We start from the raw sequence: 15,660 nt of genomic DNA, 5'->3' as shown, positions 1-15,660 counted from the left end.
TGGGAACACCCCTGTTCCATCTTCTCTGTAGCCGCTGCCGGGAACCTTTCCAGAGAATGCCTTTGTCTGAGGAAGGATGCAGACATTGAAGTGACGATATATGGAGCAGAAGCACAAATGGGATGATTTAACACAGTGGGCAGACAAGCTCTGTCACTCAGTTCTGTGACAGGGAACTCAGCATTTCCTTTTCTTCAAGAAACTTAATCTGGTGGAAGTGCCTGTACATGACACTACTGCATTTACTGGTCTGTCATCCTGTTTGTCTGCATATCTCAAGCTGGCATGGATGTTCCTTAGTATTGATCCTTTAAAGACAAAATTTGGTGTCTCCTCTCTTTCTAAGTGCTTGTAAAGAAGGATAGTAAATTGCTCTCTCTCACATCGAGATACAGTGTTCAAGATATGCTGTCCTGCTCCTGGTATTTAGATTTTAAGGCCTACTTTTCTGGAACCTGTTTGAGATAACTGATCTGCATAGCTGTTGAGTGCACTATGTCCCTGACATAGTGACATGAGGTTTGGGAGGATGCTAGGCAGAATAAAACCAACAAGGTTGCTTCCTCCTGTTTTGGAGTTCTTGTTCACTAAAAGATCACGAGATTGACTCAGATGTGCTTTAGCCTGCTACAGACCATGTGGAAAGGAAGAGGAATACCAACAGACTGACAGCATTAGGTTAGAGAAGTAGAAGGTTCTTATTCATGGTGTTCTTCAGAAATCAAAGTGTAACATAAATTTTAAGATCTTAGCTTAAGTCTAACAACTAAATCTATATTAAGAGAATAAAAACAGGCCATCAGTTACCAATGTTCTTGGAAGCAGGTAGAATGAAGGAGAGAGTTCTGCCTCCAAACCAGATGTCCTCAAACATATTAGCATCCGATGGCCACCAAGAAGCTTGCCCACTCTGATTTAGATTGCTCCACACTATGTAAAAATACATGTCACCTCTTTGGCCTGGGGCTATTTCATTCAGATCTCCCCAGAGTGTCCTCTTTAACCAGATGTAAAAAGCTGACTCCCAAGAAGCTGAATCCCACGTGGCCTGTAACCCACTCTTAAAAAATGTAGAGACAAAGACCAGGCAGTTTGTGGGCTATCTCAAGGACTCTGAGGGAACGGAGGCTGGAGCTGAGCCTCCTCCACAACCCAGGGCAGCACTGCAGTGTGGGCAGAGGTGGCTCCATGGGATCATCACCTCCAAGGGCACGGAGAGTCCTTTCCATCATCATCTGCTGTCTTTCTCATTAGAGGGCCCACACCAGTGTGGGAGTGAGACCCAGAGTAAACCTGGGTTTTCTGACCAGGACAGTGCTGTGGCAAGGAAGAGGCCATCTGGTCAGCCTTGTAACGGCCCTTTCAGATCTTACACAAAGGCTTGTAATTACATTTGGGTTGGATTTAAATAACGCATGAAAAGCCAAGTCTATGATCATGCATTTAAATACAGCAACTACTGTGCTCTTCTGGTTTAGTGAGGACTGTGTGAATCAAAAATACCTTACTCATCTGCAAAAAGGCTTAGTCCCAGCAAATCATGACTTTAATTACAGGAAATAATCATAAACTACTTTATATGCAATTAAAGACACTTTCTTTTGGAGATATTTTTGTAATTTGTATTTTTTCCTAAAACCAATTATCCAAAATATTATACTTTTTCATGTCTGCAGTGCAACTTTGTCTTGCATATAAATTGAGGTTTTTTAATTAAACTTTCTTTATGTATAATTGAAATTTGAGACTGCTTTACCTCTATCTAGGTAATTGATTAATAGGCCAATTAATAGGTCAACGTACTGGTTAGTAGAAGCAGCTAACATTTTTATGCTACAGTTTGCTTGTTTAGATAATTATATTAATTTAGAATGTAAATTGACACAATTACAATGGTGTTTTTTAAAATGTCAGCATCTTTTATGTTAATGTCTAATCAGCCTTTAATCAAATGCTGAAACCATTTTGAAACAGAAAATATCTTTTACACTGAAATTTAATGTAATGCTGGTCCAGAGCTCGTTAGTTTCATGGGAAGCCCAGTACTGGATTTGGACCATGCTCATTATTTTATCCATCTATTGAAGCAGAATAACAATGTTCAAATTCAAACTGAATAGTGGTGTGGGCCCAGATTTTTCACAAACAGCTTCAAACAAGCAGTGGAGTATTTCGTGGCAGTGGAAGACTTGAAGGCTAGGTAAAATGTGCCCTGAAGGATATGTGACCCTGTGGTAGTTGCAACCCATGATGTGTGAAGAAGAGAAAGGTAGATATTATGTCTTCTTGTGCTCAAAGTGACAGTTCAGGGAAGATCCTTAGCCTGTAATGAATATCTATGAGTCAGGAACAGAAACTAAGTGAACATCCAGGAAAACATCAACATGATCCTTTCTGCCTAGCAGCTGGGATGAGGAGCTGTGCTGCTTTCTGGGTCCCCACCGATGTCTGCACTCCTGCCTGCCTCTGTCATGGGGCTGGTGTCCCTCAAGGATGGTAGGTCACATTTCCTGACTTACCTGTCCACTTCAACAAGAGAGATCACCCCAAAGAGCACAGAGACCATCTCGGCAACTCGTATGCTGAGGGGAAACAAGCAGCACATCTTAAAAAGTGGTGTCCCTTTGTGGAGAGCTTTGATATTGAATGTGTTTGATTGTTCTCTATAAATATATTAGATGAATGAAAAAGTGGGGCACAAAGTAAAGTAAAGGAGGGTGCTGGCATAAGGCCAGGCAGTATGTGTTGGCTCGGATAAATTTGGGAGAGCAACTCTTGCTGCCAGGATAGCTGGAATGTTGTTCTAGGGCAGCATGAGCAGAAAAGTTGCTTCTAAAAATTAATCAGCTCTTATGCCTGATTATCTGTAAGGAATGGATGGGATAATCCAGTAAAATTCATTATGCCTTTGTGCTCTCATGGCCATTACAGGTAAGCCATCCCAATGCTATCCTCCTTAGTAAATATGTGACTGGATTATAGACAGGATTTGGCTGGATGATGGGAAAACAGAGTTTTCTAGAGGCTGCCTTATAAACTTTCTGCCTCAAAACCCAGACTGCCTGTGAAGCAAATTTCACAGGACCACATTGCCCTACCAGCTGGTGCTATCACTGAAGTGCTGGTGTTGGCACAGGGCTTGGCCACCTGAGCAGGACAGGAGTTCACACACCTCCAGGAGTACTGCACATTCTTTCAGTCAGTCCTGATCTGAAACATGATCTGTGAAATTTACAGAATTAAGCTGTCAAAACTATGCAAACAATTATAGGCCTGGATTTGGCATAAAAACTTCTACAGTGTTTTCCTTCAGCATTTGTATTTGCTGTTGGAAATGCTTCAACCCATAAATCTGTGCAGATAATGCCAATAGGGGAAATCACTAACAAAACATAGTTTTACAGGTGGTTTTAGGTAAATTTTCCATCAACTTTATGTGCTTGTAACATATCATTGTATCCTTTTCTCAGCCATTAACTTCTGCTGTGAAGCATGAGATACTGGATTTCTTTTGCCTTTTTCGTTTGCCTCTGTGAGGACAGGGTAGAGGCCAACAGAGGGCAACATGGCAAGCTGGAGACAGCATCTGGAAGTGCCAAAAGCTGGGATGTGGCCCTTGGTGGCTCTGTCTGTGCTTGATATGAGGAATACCACAAATGCCAGTGGTAATGACATCTAATAGGAAAGGATAGCTCACCAGATTTTGCTTTTTTAAAAGCTATGAACATGTATTTGTTGAAGGAGAAAGGCCTAGGCTTCACTGAAACATGTAAGTGCCAGTTGGGTGATGCGGTTATCCAGGACCGCTGGATTCCTCTTTCGTGACCTTGGGCCAGACATTTGTCCAATAAATATAAATAGGCTACCCCTGTTAACTTTTACAGCAGCAAGGCTAACTTAGTTTAAAATTGCATATAAAGTCTATATTGATCTAACAACCCTCTATCCTTGTTTTTCTCTTTTCCCATGCGCTAAAGACTCACAGAAACAGGAAAGACTTAACCTTGGTGTTGGGGAATGAGAGGAGAAGACAAATTGTTTCACCTTATGCATAGGGAGGGAGGTGGGGATATGTGGTTGGGATCTGGGCAGGAGAACTGAGGAGTCATCTCCCCTTCCACTGTGCTGAGCTGTTAGATCAGCTGAGCAATAAATATGTGTCTTCAGCCTTAGATTAGTTCATTATGTAATTCTTCATTTTTGCCCTTCCCAAGGAGTCACTGCTGAAGCTCTTTTACCAATAGCAGAAATATTTATTCAGATACAAGATAACCATTTGTTTCACTTGTCCCTCCAGAGACACATGGGTATATCTCATTTAAGTAAATGAGTGTGCTGAAGACCTAATTAGAGACAAAGTCCATGCTCCTCTGCCAAAATGCTACATCATGAACTAAAACTCATGGAAACTTAATACAGAGTCACAAATTATTTGCTATATATATATATCAGACTTTAAACATTAAATGAAAGCCAATACACCCAATAAAAGCCTGTAATCCAGGCTGTAATAAATCATCTCATGCTAGTATCCCAGTAAAATGAGGGTGAAATTCTAAGTGCATTGACATTAATGTCATAGTGCATCTTGACTACAACAGATCCAGGATTTTTTTGGTAATGTGCTTAGAGTCTTAATTTACTAGCAAAGTAAATTGTTTGGGATTTCCTGTTTCCCCCCCCCCCCAGTCACTCATGATATGATCAGCTCCTGGGACAATGTAGTCAGCTGGATTTCTTTGTCAGCATCAGCCACCTTCCTTTTTTTCATCCTTCTCCCAAAGCCACTTCTCTGTTTCTCGCTGACCCTCTCCTGCAGTACACAGCCTCGGCAGGTGCACTGGTCTCTTTGGCTTTTAGACTTGTTTCCTAAGAGGAGAAAGCTTACATGATTGATTAGGTGTCTTTTTGTCTGCAGAACTGTCTTCAATTAAAGTCTACGAGGAGAGTACCTATCCTAAAGGTCATTGGGCAGAGAAGGCAACCCCAAGTGAGCGCCATACACTGCACCAAGCCCGCTTTGGGAAGGGAACAGAGGCAGCAGTGCCAGCAGCTGACTTCATGTGACACATACATTACTCCAGACTAACTGCAGGGGTGATCTGTCCTTCCTCAATGGGAATGATGGAGGGAGCGCACATGGGTTTTGCGCTGTCATGGTGGGTAGGTGAGGAGGGGTTAGGGGATAGGGAACAAGAATGAAAGGCAAAACAAGTTTCAGAGTTGCCTCCTTTGCAGAACTCTTTTTTTTCCCCTGTACAGTTTGGTTTCATGTGACTTCAGCTCCTTCCACTCAATGGTAGAAACACAATGACCTTTGCCGATTACATGTGGCTGATTGCATTTATTTAAATGGTGCCTAGTGATAGCAAAGTAGTAACAAAAATTGATTTGCAACTTCTAGTGTGCTTTGTAAAACGCATGTGAATTTCATTGGCACTAGTTGGAAGCAAGTGAAGATAAAATAGTACGTAAGTTAAGAAATATTTCTTAGTATAAGTGATAAAACTTAAAAAACTTAATTTTTGAAGAAAATGAATTTATGTTATTACCATACATAAATGGTAATTCATTTGTTGTTCTCAGAGATATAAAACAATACAGAAGCCTGTATATATACTTTAATTATATAATTTTAACAGCGTTCATGCTCAATTATTGCCATTGAATTGATGTGGAATATATAGTGTTGGTTTAGCTACAGCTTAAAGATGGGGTTTACAAGCTGTGTAAAAGGTAAGATGTTTCTTCTGTCTGTACCTTCTTTTATTCCCTGGGTACCCTTATTCTCATTGCCTTCAAATGTATTTGTGGATGTGCAAGAGGCACAAGAGTGGCTACTAATGTTCCAACTACTCCCTTTTATTGTTTTGAAGGGTTTAGAAACTCCTTTATAGAGACTTTTTCATTAATTCTACATTTTTTCATGGGCTTACGTAAAGACCTCATTTTGCAGGCTCCTGTACATAAGTTTATCTTTAAAGGCACCAGTATTATAGTATTACAAACATTAGGCAGGTTTCTTGAAGTTAAGCATATGTGAGTTTCTTCAAAGTTTAAGGAGAGACGGGGAGACATTGAGCTGCCATCTGAATAACAAATACCTTCAATTTCAGTAAAAGTGAGAAGTTAAATGTTCCTTAGAAGGTTGCAGACAGGTTTCATGGACTGCAGATGCACTGGGGACTGATCTATGACCACCTTTTGTCTGCTAGATCAGAGCATAAATATGTTTATTGTTATATATCTCAGTAACAAGGGCAGTGCAGTGGCAAGTAGACACCTGGCTGACCAGCAGGTTGAAGGAATGAGGAGAAAATTCATAGTTCTTTTGTTTTCTTGTAAACCAAGATATTGGTCCTAGTGTGTCTGAAATTAGGGTAGGAAAAAAAATGTATTAGTATTATATATGTTATTGATGAAAAGAAGAATTCAGTTATAAAGTTTACTCCCTTATTATTTGTTTTCTATAAGGGGCCTTTCTTTCATTCCTGTTTGGCAAGTAGGATTCATGTGTAGCAGAGTTTGCTTACACTGTCCCACTCTTCCAATCTGTGTGTGTCAGGAGAAGGGTCCTATGTACAGTTGTTCCCAAGACAAGGGTTTGACGCCTGTAGAAGAGAGAGTCATTTAGTGCTTACACGGTGCTTCTTCTGCAGAATAGCTCCTGCCTCTAAGATCTTCCATCCTGTTCGTTATTTAATACCTATTTTATTTTGGGAACAAAAAAAAAACCTGAAGAGAAATGGGCACTGTTCACATCAACTGTTTCTGCCCTGCAGATATGAAGGGAATAGTTTCCTTTCCACAGGAAGAGTCACCAGGAGCCTTTTAGCCAATTACCACAGCAGTTTGTAGACCACAGCAAAAGAGGGATTACTTCTGCCTTCCGTAGTGAACATTAACCACTGCTGTGCTACACAAATGGGCCTTTTATATTTTATCTACTTTGATATTTTAAGGAAATGAGAAGTCCTGAAATGACAAAACGCTGGTAATAATGAGGTGAGTTATCACCACATGGTTATTATCAAGAGAATTTTCTTTTTACACTAATGTGTGTTAAAGAAGAGGCATGTTTCTTGTTTGCCTTGGAAGGAAAACCATTCAAGTTTACTCTTGTCAGGTTTCTGAGAAGAATAAAACATTGTTACTGTTTGGGAAGGAGAAATGACCTAGTGGAACCTGGCCCACCAGTTGTCTTCCTGGAAGCCACACGTGATTGTGGCTCTTGTCGCGTCTGAGGTTTGTCTAAATTCACCTTCATCCCTTGTCGGGTTCAGCTGCTGGTGCTGGCAGTCAGTTCTGCATTCATTATCTCCAGTAAAGTTACCTTATTTGCAGTAAAAAAGAAGTTGAACTCGAGTGTTTTGTAACCAGCATTAGACATTACCTGTAACACAGGAATTCTTTTGGCAGTGAACTGCAGCACTTCTCCTGTAGAAGCTGGTAAACCTGGAAGACACTATTTAGCATCCACTACATACCTGAGGTAAGGTTGTTTTAAAGAATGTCCCTGTTCATGGCCTGATGTCCTTCCTGCTGTATTTAGAGTAGATGGACCTTAAATGGAAGCTCATGTAGATACAATTGATTGAAAATAGACTATATACTTAAATTTTATATGATAACAGCTGCAGATTGAATTAGTAAATCACTATTCACTATGACTTCTACTTTGGTCTTGTTTTCATGTAAAACCCTTTAATCATGTTTTGTGCTTTAGTCAGTGAGTTTTCTCTGGAAACAGCCAGGTGTGTGAGGACCTTTGTGGTAATGCTGTGCTCCAGAGTCACTAGCACAAGCACGGAGCTGTTTGTTTGAAGACTCTTGCAACATCTTTGTTGAGTTTCAAGCATGAAACTACCTTTCTGTCCAGTGCAACTGTGAAGCAAACCAACAAGAACCTTTGCAGTGTTGCAATGTTGTGTGCACTTTAAAGTGTAGCTTTATGCTAAGAAGTAGTGTTATGTTACTTTGTGTTGTCAGCATACTGCAGAAATAATCACAGTGTATAAATTAACATATGAGCTTTCCAGAATTGCATGTGGTGAGTTTCAGTTCAAGCATAGTTAACAACATGGATAAGGTGCCAAATCCTATTTAAATATCTATGTGTCTTTGTCCCTCTCTACTTTTAACTCTCAAATGATTGTGGATGCCATGTATAAAGCTTTTGTGTAGTACAGGACTTGTATTAAGCATCTCAGTATGCCCAGCAGCCTTTACGACAAGAAAGAAGCACCTAACTGAAAATAACAAACTTAATCTCTGATAAGGGATTGTTAGAAAAGTTTTTTTCTAAGAAAAAAAGTCAAATTCATATAAAGGTTGTGCCACTTCTAAGCCTAACAAAGTTACACATTTGGATTCTAAAGCTAATTAGAAAGATGATTTCATTAATGGTACGAGTGTCAAGAACAAAGACACTTAAAAACTGACAAAAAAGGAATGCAAAGAACTTTATCAAGCTATAAAAGCTTTATAAAAGTAGACCAGATACTGCATAGCTGGATATGCTACCACAAAGGATCTGAAAAAAACTACAGCAGTAGAAGCCCTGAGATTCTTCCTGACGTGTGAAGTAATGCCTTGCATTGTTATGTGGGCAAGGCTGTTTTTCTTGGCTATAATTTAGGAAGGCTTTTGTATGTTATCATTAATGAATTAGAACTTGAATAACAAATCTTGGATGTAATCATCATAATCTGTTCCTGTTGGGATGGGACAGAAGGAAAAAAAGCTTATTGTAAAATAGTTTAAACGTATTTGATGAAAAAATACGGATAACTTATTTGTTTAGCATAGCTTATCATTTAGGTGGATTTTTTTTGTTGAGTGATCTATAATCATATAGTCTGCTTTAAGAGTTCCTAACTCAATCATACTGCAATAGTGAGCTCTGTGTACTGTACTGCTTAGTGTCTTGTGTCTGCTTTGAGTTCCATATTGAAATGAAGGAATTGAACATCAGACTATGCCATAAAACAAAAATGAATAAAGTAAAATTAATTGCAAAGTGTTCTCCGTATCGTGTACCTGCCTTAAGAAATTACTCTTCATAGGTCTTTGGAACACAGTGTAACTGTGTAATATATGCTTCTATGTCTATATGCATATATGCTTATGCCCATTTATAAATTATTTTTTATATATGTCAATACATATCAGAACTTGCCTTCATCTTGCCCTGTAATTGTGAGTATTCTTTGAAGGTGTGTAGTATGTGAGGGTGTCCAGTAGTACCATGTTGTTGAAACTTGAGGCAGTCATGCTAGGTGGTGTTTGTTAGTTCTCAGTTTAGAAATCTGAAAGGTGAAGCATCTTTCAAATAGGGTAATGGATAAGATGGAGATTTTGCAGAAAACAAATTTTGCCTTGTCTGGGTAAAAACTGAGAAGAAGGGAAATTCCTACTATGTGGGGATGAAAGAAATACAAATTTATGAGCAAGAGGGATGTGAGAGGTGTATGTCTTCTCAAATTCAGTATATGGAATATCAGACATAACAGTCATTATTTCTGCTTCTTTTGCCTTTTTTTTTTCTTTTTTATGAAGGAAAAAACATCATTTAAGTGAGAACCCTTACATGAACTAGAACCTTTTCATTTTATTTTATCGCCCATATGTCACTCTGCCCAAACAGACTCAAATTCCTCAGTTTTCCAGCAGCTTGCAATTTCTGATGGCTCCACTTGCATCCATTTTTTTATAAAACACAAAACAAAACACCTAAACACAAAATTTGCTTTCTGATTTGGTAGTATTTTCAATAACTTGAAAAAAATCTTAGTGCATTGGTTTGGGAGAATGAAGTGGCTTGCTGAAATTTCTTTTAAGTGGCTGACAATAGTCATTAGAAAGACATCTAGTGAATTTGTCTTTAGATGAGCTTCTTAATGCAGGGAGGTTTTGTGGGGCACAGTGGTGTGAGGTCATTCCCTAATTATCTTAATTTAGTTGGTTTTGGTCCACTGTGCTTCAGATTCAGAAGCATTTACTTTGTTCTGCTGTGAGTCATAGTGCTTCATTATGACATTTGCTCTGACAGTTATGGGAGAGATGTGCTGAAAGGCGCTAGGCTACATCAACATTTTCAAACTCCCACGTGCCTCTTCCCATTTTTATTAGGATCTCCTCAAAGTTGGTTACACACCCTCTTTCAAATTGTTCGTTATAACTTGGGTCTATCACGTTGCCTGTGCAACACTCACGAGTCACTGTGCAGCTGGTATGCTAATTGCTACCTTACTGAACCAACCATAATGGGCAGCCTTTCCTGTGTATTTCCATTTTGTCCTTGACCTTACATTTTGATTATTGTGTCTTTGGAGTGGATTTTGATGCCTGCTTCAAGCTTTGCAATGCCTGTGTCCAGCACTATGCACAATGAGACCTAATCCCCAGCTGGGGACCATCTCTAGCAGTGCAGTACAAATGAAATAAATTTCAACATTTTTTGTTTTAGTCTGGCCTCATTCAAAAGAGGGTTTGTTGCTATTTCTCAATTCCTATTTGACATACTAGTTTTACAGTGATTTTCTGGCTATTTAAAGCAATTTTTTTGGGGGGGAAACACAATTCAATGTTTTACAACACTGTATATGGATGGGGGATTGATTTTTGGTATCTCTCTATTCTATACACAGTACGTGCTAATGTACTTGAGAAGTAAGATGTGTGAATTGCTGCAGATCTTTAGCTTTGCAAAACATGGGATTGAAGAGCTGGGCTAGTCTGCTTGTTTGCTTTCCCATGTTGAAGTGGTAACTGTCTGCCATTACTGTGCCTTGTGGCATTTTAAAAAACCAGAGACGAGAATGTTTTTGCTACTCTGTATGCCTCACAGAGCAGGAAAAGTAAGACATCATTTAAAGTGGCTATTGTGCAGGAGGTTTCTGGAATGTTTGGCATTGCATGTTCAACTTTGGCATTTTGTCATCAAAAACTGGAGCACAGCACAAGCTCTCAAATACGCAGTCAGGCCTCTTGAGCTCCTGTAAAAATAAGCTGGCAAACAAATCCCTCTAATAAAATGCTGATGCTGGAAAAGATATACAGTCATCACTTCGTTATGCTACTTTTCTCAGCACGTCTCATCTATTTCCGAAAGTAGAAGAGAGAGATGATTACAGTTAAGCATAAGTCATGATGGGGTGAAATCCTGGCCTTGCTGAGTCAGGGGACAGCTCAATCACTGGGTCAAACTTTGAGCTGTGAAATGTCCCAGTGGCCAGGCCAGGTCACTGGTTTCAGTGGCCATTAACATGCCTTTTAGTCATGGCAGTTGTCTCTTCTCTCTTTGTGCTCTTATGGTGGTCATTGTTTAGCAGAGTATATGGGGCTTATGACTTCTGGCTCAGGCTTTTAATGACTCTGTAGCCATTTAAAATGCCCTCCCTGAAACCTCCCAGGGGTTGAGTGCACTGGTGAGGCGAGAGGATGCTTCTGGCATTAGGAGCATTTGGCATTGGGCTGCTGTTGATAACCTGGCCAGTGGGGGTGGTGACAGGGCTGCATGCTGCAGTCTGGGCTTTCTTTGTTTACTGGGACTGTTATTTTTCCTATCAGTTTTTCTCAGGATGGTCCATTTATAATTTTTTACTCGATGTATTTTTTCATTCCTAATCTGCTACTTACAACATTTTCTTAATTATTATGTGTTCTTTCCTTCAAAAAGAACTACATGGTTTTAGTATGTACTGTGTGGGATGCTTGTGTAGGATAGTTGAAGGAAGGAACAGGAGTAATGACAGCCTGGAAAGGAAAACTGTCAGAATATTTGGTTATTTAATTCATAAATTACAATCCTGGTTAAACAACAAGAAATCATTCTCAAGTTAGACTCTTTAGAGCTAATAATGACAGTGGAACGGTCTTGAATACAAATAAAAGGTGAAGGTAAAGAAACTTGTTTTAAAGCAAACATTTTGGCAGTGCTGAAAATGGTAACTTCTAGTGGTGTTATAGAAATTGCAGTATCTTTCCTGTCATACCACACTGGCATGTGGGAGTCTGGAATAAGAAAAATACTGATGTGACAATCAAAATAATATGGTAGAGGGGGAGTCCGTGAAGAGACCACGTGTGTCAGCCCAGGTGCACTAGCTAAGCTACCTTCCAAATACTCTTGTATGTCATAGTGATCAAGTAGGTTCAGAATAAAACAAGTTTTTATGAAACTACATATCCTCTTTTATGTTTCCAAATGAATCACTTTTGTAGTGCCCTTCCAGAAGGAGCCCACTAGCACCGGGCAGACTAAGTGTGTTAAATGAAGGCAGGACCTGAAAAATAGTCTTCTTTCCTCATTCAGAGAATAATACTTGTTAAACTGCACAGCTTTAAATAAGGAGGAAACAGTACTTGTGATCGTCTGTAGTGGCAATCAGTCATATCTTTCTTCTTTGTGCTGCTCAAATATTGGGGAAATGATTATAAGCAGCTTACATGTTTCTGAAGCAACTCTCTGATCACATATAGTTTTGTCTCTTCAGTTTTGAAAAATCTAAAAATATGTGCCTTATCAGGAAAATATTATTATCGTGTCTCTAACCAGTAATGTGTTTTAATAGAGTGGAGAGGAACTGTGGTGGTTATTTGTGGGTTCTTTCTTGCTAAATTCAGTAGCCGTTGTGTACCAGGAGATTAAACAGCATAGTTTGTATGTGGTCTGTGCTGCTCATATAAGCAGGTCTAGGGACTTTTTTAAAACTTGTATCTTTTTTAAGGTCCTTGCGCATGGCTGTCTAAAGCTTACCAGAGAACAACATGCCCTGTGTGCTGCACTCTCATCCTCACATCATGGAATTGTTCTGGGAGTGCATAAACACCTCCTTTCTCACCTTTCATGGCTTCTCATGTGCAAGTGGCTTTTGAGGCCAGCTTTCCTCTTCCTGACTTCTGGAATAGCCTTTAGCATTGGAGCAGGGACCAGGACTCAATCTGCAAAGCTCTGTTAAATGAAATTTCCAGTGGGCATCCACAGATTGTAAAACTGTATTTGTGGTAATGGCCAGATAATACCTTTAGTCCTCTGTGGACAAGATTCTGATATGCCAACTGTGTTTGCAGTGTTGGGGGAGACATGGACCCCACTCCTTTGGGTCCCAAAGCTCTTGTGAAGCTTCATTTTGCTGGACATGTACTGCCACTGGAAAATTGTTAGGGATCAGTAAAAAGAAATTCTTCAAGTTAGATACTTTAAAAACTCAAATAGATTGGTTTTGCTTGTTAGCAATGGGCAAGATGAAACACAGATATTTCTAACATTTTGACTCCCTTTATTCTCTCTGTAGGAACCCAGCAGGCAGGATGTACAGTGATTTGGAAATTTCTGTGTTGAGTTCCTAGAACAACTTAGTCAGCTCCACAGTTTCTCATGGCTGTATTTTTAGCTGTTACATAGATGGTGACAGGACTGCGGATTGCCACTGATGATAAAAACAAATATATATTTGTGGCAATTAGACAGTGATGTATCTAGAGCTAAGCAGTACTGATGATGGCAGGATTACAAGAGCTGGGTTGTTTGGAAATTTAGTGTTCTCATTGTGGCTATTATAGGGCAAAACTGAAAGCTAATAAAACTGAAGACAGGTCATATCAACAGACCAATTAAGCACAGTGTGTATCATGCATACAGATGCATGTGAGCTATACTATTACATAGCAATCATTATTTTTGACCTTTCAGTGTGAACTCTGTTGATTCCCCAACACTTTTTCATGCAGAATAGCCTGCTAGAGAAGGAATCAGACATGACTTCATACAGTCCCTGACTTTAACTGGATTTCTGCAGTCCTGATTTAAACCAACTTGGTTTTACTGGAGTGATGTGGGGGACAAAACAAGCCAACTTTTCCTTTCTGTGGTTTTCACTCTGTAGGTCATCTGAAAAGATGAAAATGTGGCTTTCCCAAAAAGATTCCTTTTTACAATTGGTTTCATTACTAAATTGGAGCTTGGGTGGATGATTATTGTATGTAATTGAGTGGCATTTGCTTTAATTCTGTATTTGCAGGTGGCACTGTCTTTTCTGCCAGGAGATAGGAGAAAGGCTAAGGACTTTATCTATTAGTGACATAGCCCTGGAACAACAGCAAGGTAGCTCAGTTTGGAACCACAAGGCTGTTGAAACACAGATAACTTTAAACAACAAGATTCAAAACAAACTTCTCTCTGTCTCATCAGTGCCTGACCAGTTTCTAATAAAACCAAGCTTCACTCTTTTTTTGTTCTATTTGCATAGAGGCTTGTTGCATGATGCAGATGCAAAGGTAGTACCTGTTTAGCTTCACTTTGACATTTCCATTAAGATTAGACTCAGTATAATTTTGCATCACAAAAACGGATTCAAACCTGTGCAGGGCCTTATCTTGCAGTAGCAAACTGCTTAGCCCAACTGGTGAGGAGGATTCTTAGTTGCTGTGAATTGAAGAGAAAATGCACAGACTTGGAGTTTTTGTCGAACACTTTTTTCATGTGTCACGAGTTCTCGCTGCAACTAAACTCAGCCAGAAAGGTGGTGCCCTGATACCAGTTGAGAAGGTCGATACGGTCCTACCCACCAAATCATAATCATGGCAAAACCCAAATACTGACCAACTGACAGTTGACCCAACATCCTTCTTTACAATTTTTTTCTCTCTGTGTTCAGTAGAATATGCAATTCTTTTATTGTTGTTAGTCACGTGCCTTTAAATCACATTAAACAACGTTCTTGAAAAATGTGTTGGATTTTCATCATTTCTTGCTAAACATCTTAGTTAAACTGTTGCAAGCCCCTATATCCCGTGCCTTTTCCTTTATGATTTTCTTTTTATTTAATATCTTGGTAACCAGACCTAGTAATAAGTAACAAATAAAAGTATGATGCACAAATTTCAGTTCTTAAAGCTCACTTTAATATAAACGAAAGCTAATCCTGTGCCTCTAATTTTTGTCCTTCTGAAGTCCCAGCTCTTTCCATCGATTAAACTCAGGGTCTCACCTCCGGAAATATACCTTAATATTAAAAAACACACATCTCTACATTTTAGGACCAAACTGATTGCTATAATAACTTTTTTCTCCCCTGTCTCACATTCTTTTTCTTCTGAATTGAACTGTACTCTTTTATCAGAAATTTCTCATAGGTACCCATATTACATGATCAAGTCGCTTTTTCATATTCTTTTGAATGAAGCCTGCAGGGAGAACTTCTCTGGCATCATCCATAATTCAGAATTTTATAGCTCTTTCCTGAGTGTGCTGAAGTTTTTCAACATTACTTTTGAAATAGACACACACCAGAACTAGCCTTGCATTATTTTATGGTCCTGTCAGAGCCATATAGAGGAGTAATGTTGCTTTCCTACTGTTATTTTGAATTCCCTTCATATATTGTATTCATTGACTGCAGCATATCATTGAGAGTTCATGGTCTGTTGTTGCTTTATGTTTTTTAAACCATTATCCTAAAGTTTGTCATTTGTCACTGGCAGAACTAGAAAAGGTTTCACAAATTTCCTGAACTTAATTATGCAAGGCAAAAGAAATTCAACTTAATACTAAACAAAACTCTTTAACTGATGGCAAGGCATAACAATAATCATATAATAAGTAATGTAATTTATGATTTCTGTAAGGTTTTTGACAGTTGTCATATTCAATAAACA

The 15,660-nt window shown here is 39.1% G+C and overlaps 1 protein-coding gene and 1 long non-coding RNA gene across 21 annotated transcripts in view; both read left to right on the top strand.

Annotated features, from left to right (window-relative positions):
• The window catches only part of KIAA1217 (KIAA1217 ortholog), a 355,773-nt gene that overhangs the window by 213,259 nt on the left and 126,854 nt on the right, over positions 1-15,660 (top strand). The gene's annotated exons all lie outside the window — the stretch shown is intronic.
• On the top strand, positions 10,070-10,467 carry LOC113973469. Its single transcript, XR_003536227.1, has 2 exons — positions 10,070-10,231; positions 10,335-10,467. It is a non-coding gene; the product is annotated as an uncharacterized LOC113973469 (long non-coding RNA).

Source organism: Neopelma chrysocephalum, unplaced genomic scaffold (genome assembly GCF_003984885.1).
Source record: "Neopelma chrysocephalum unplaced genomic scaffold, ASM398488v2 Primary Assembly neopelma1_102, whole genome shotgun sequence".
In the NCBI taxonomy this organism is placed as follows: Eukaryota; Metazoa; Chordata; class Aves; order Passeriformes; family Pipridae; genus Neopelma; species Neopelma chrysocephalum.
This window is presented reverse-complemented; position numbering and strand designations above follow the sequence as displayed.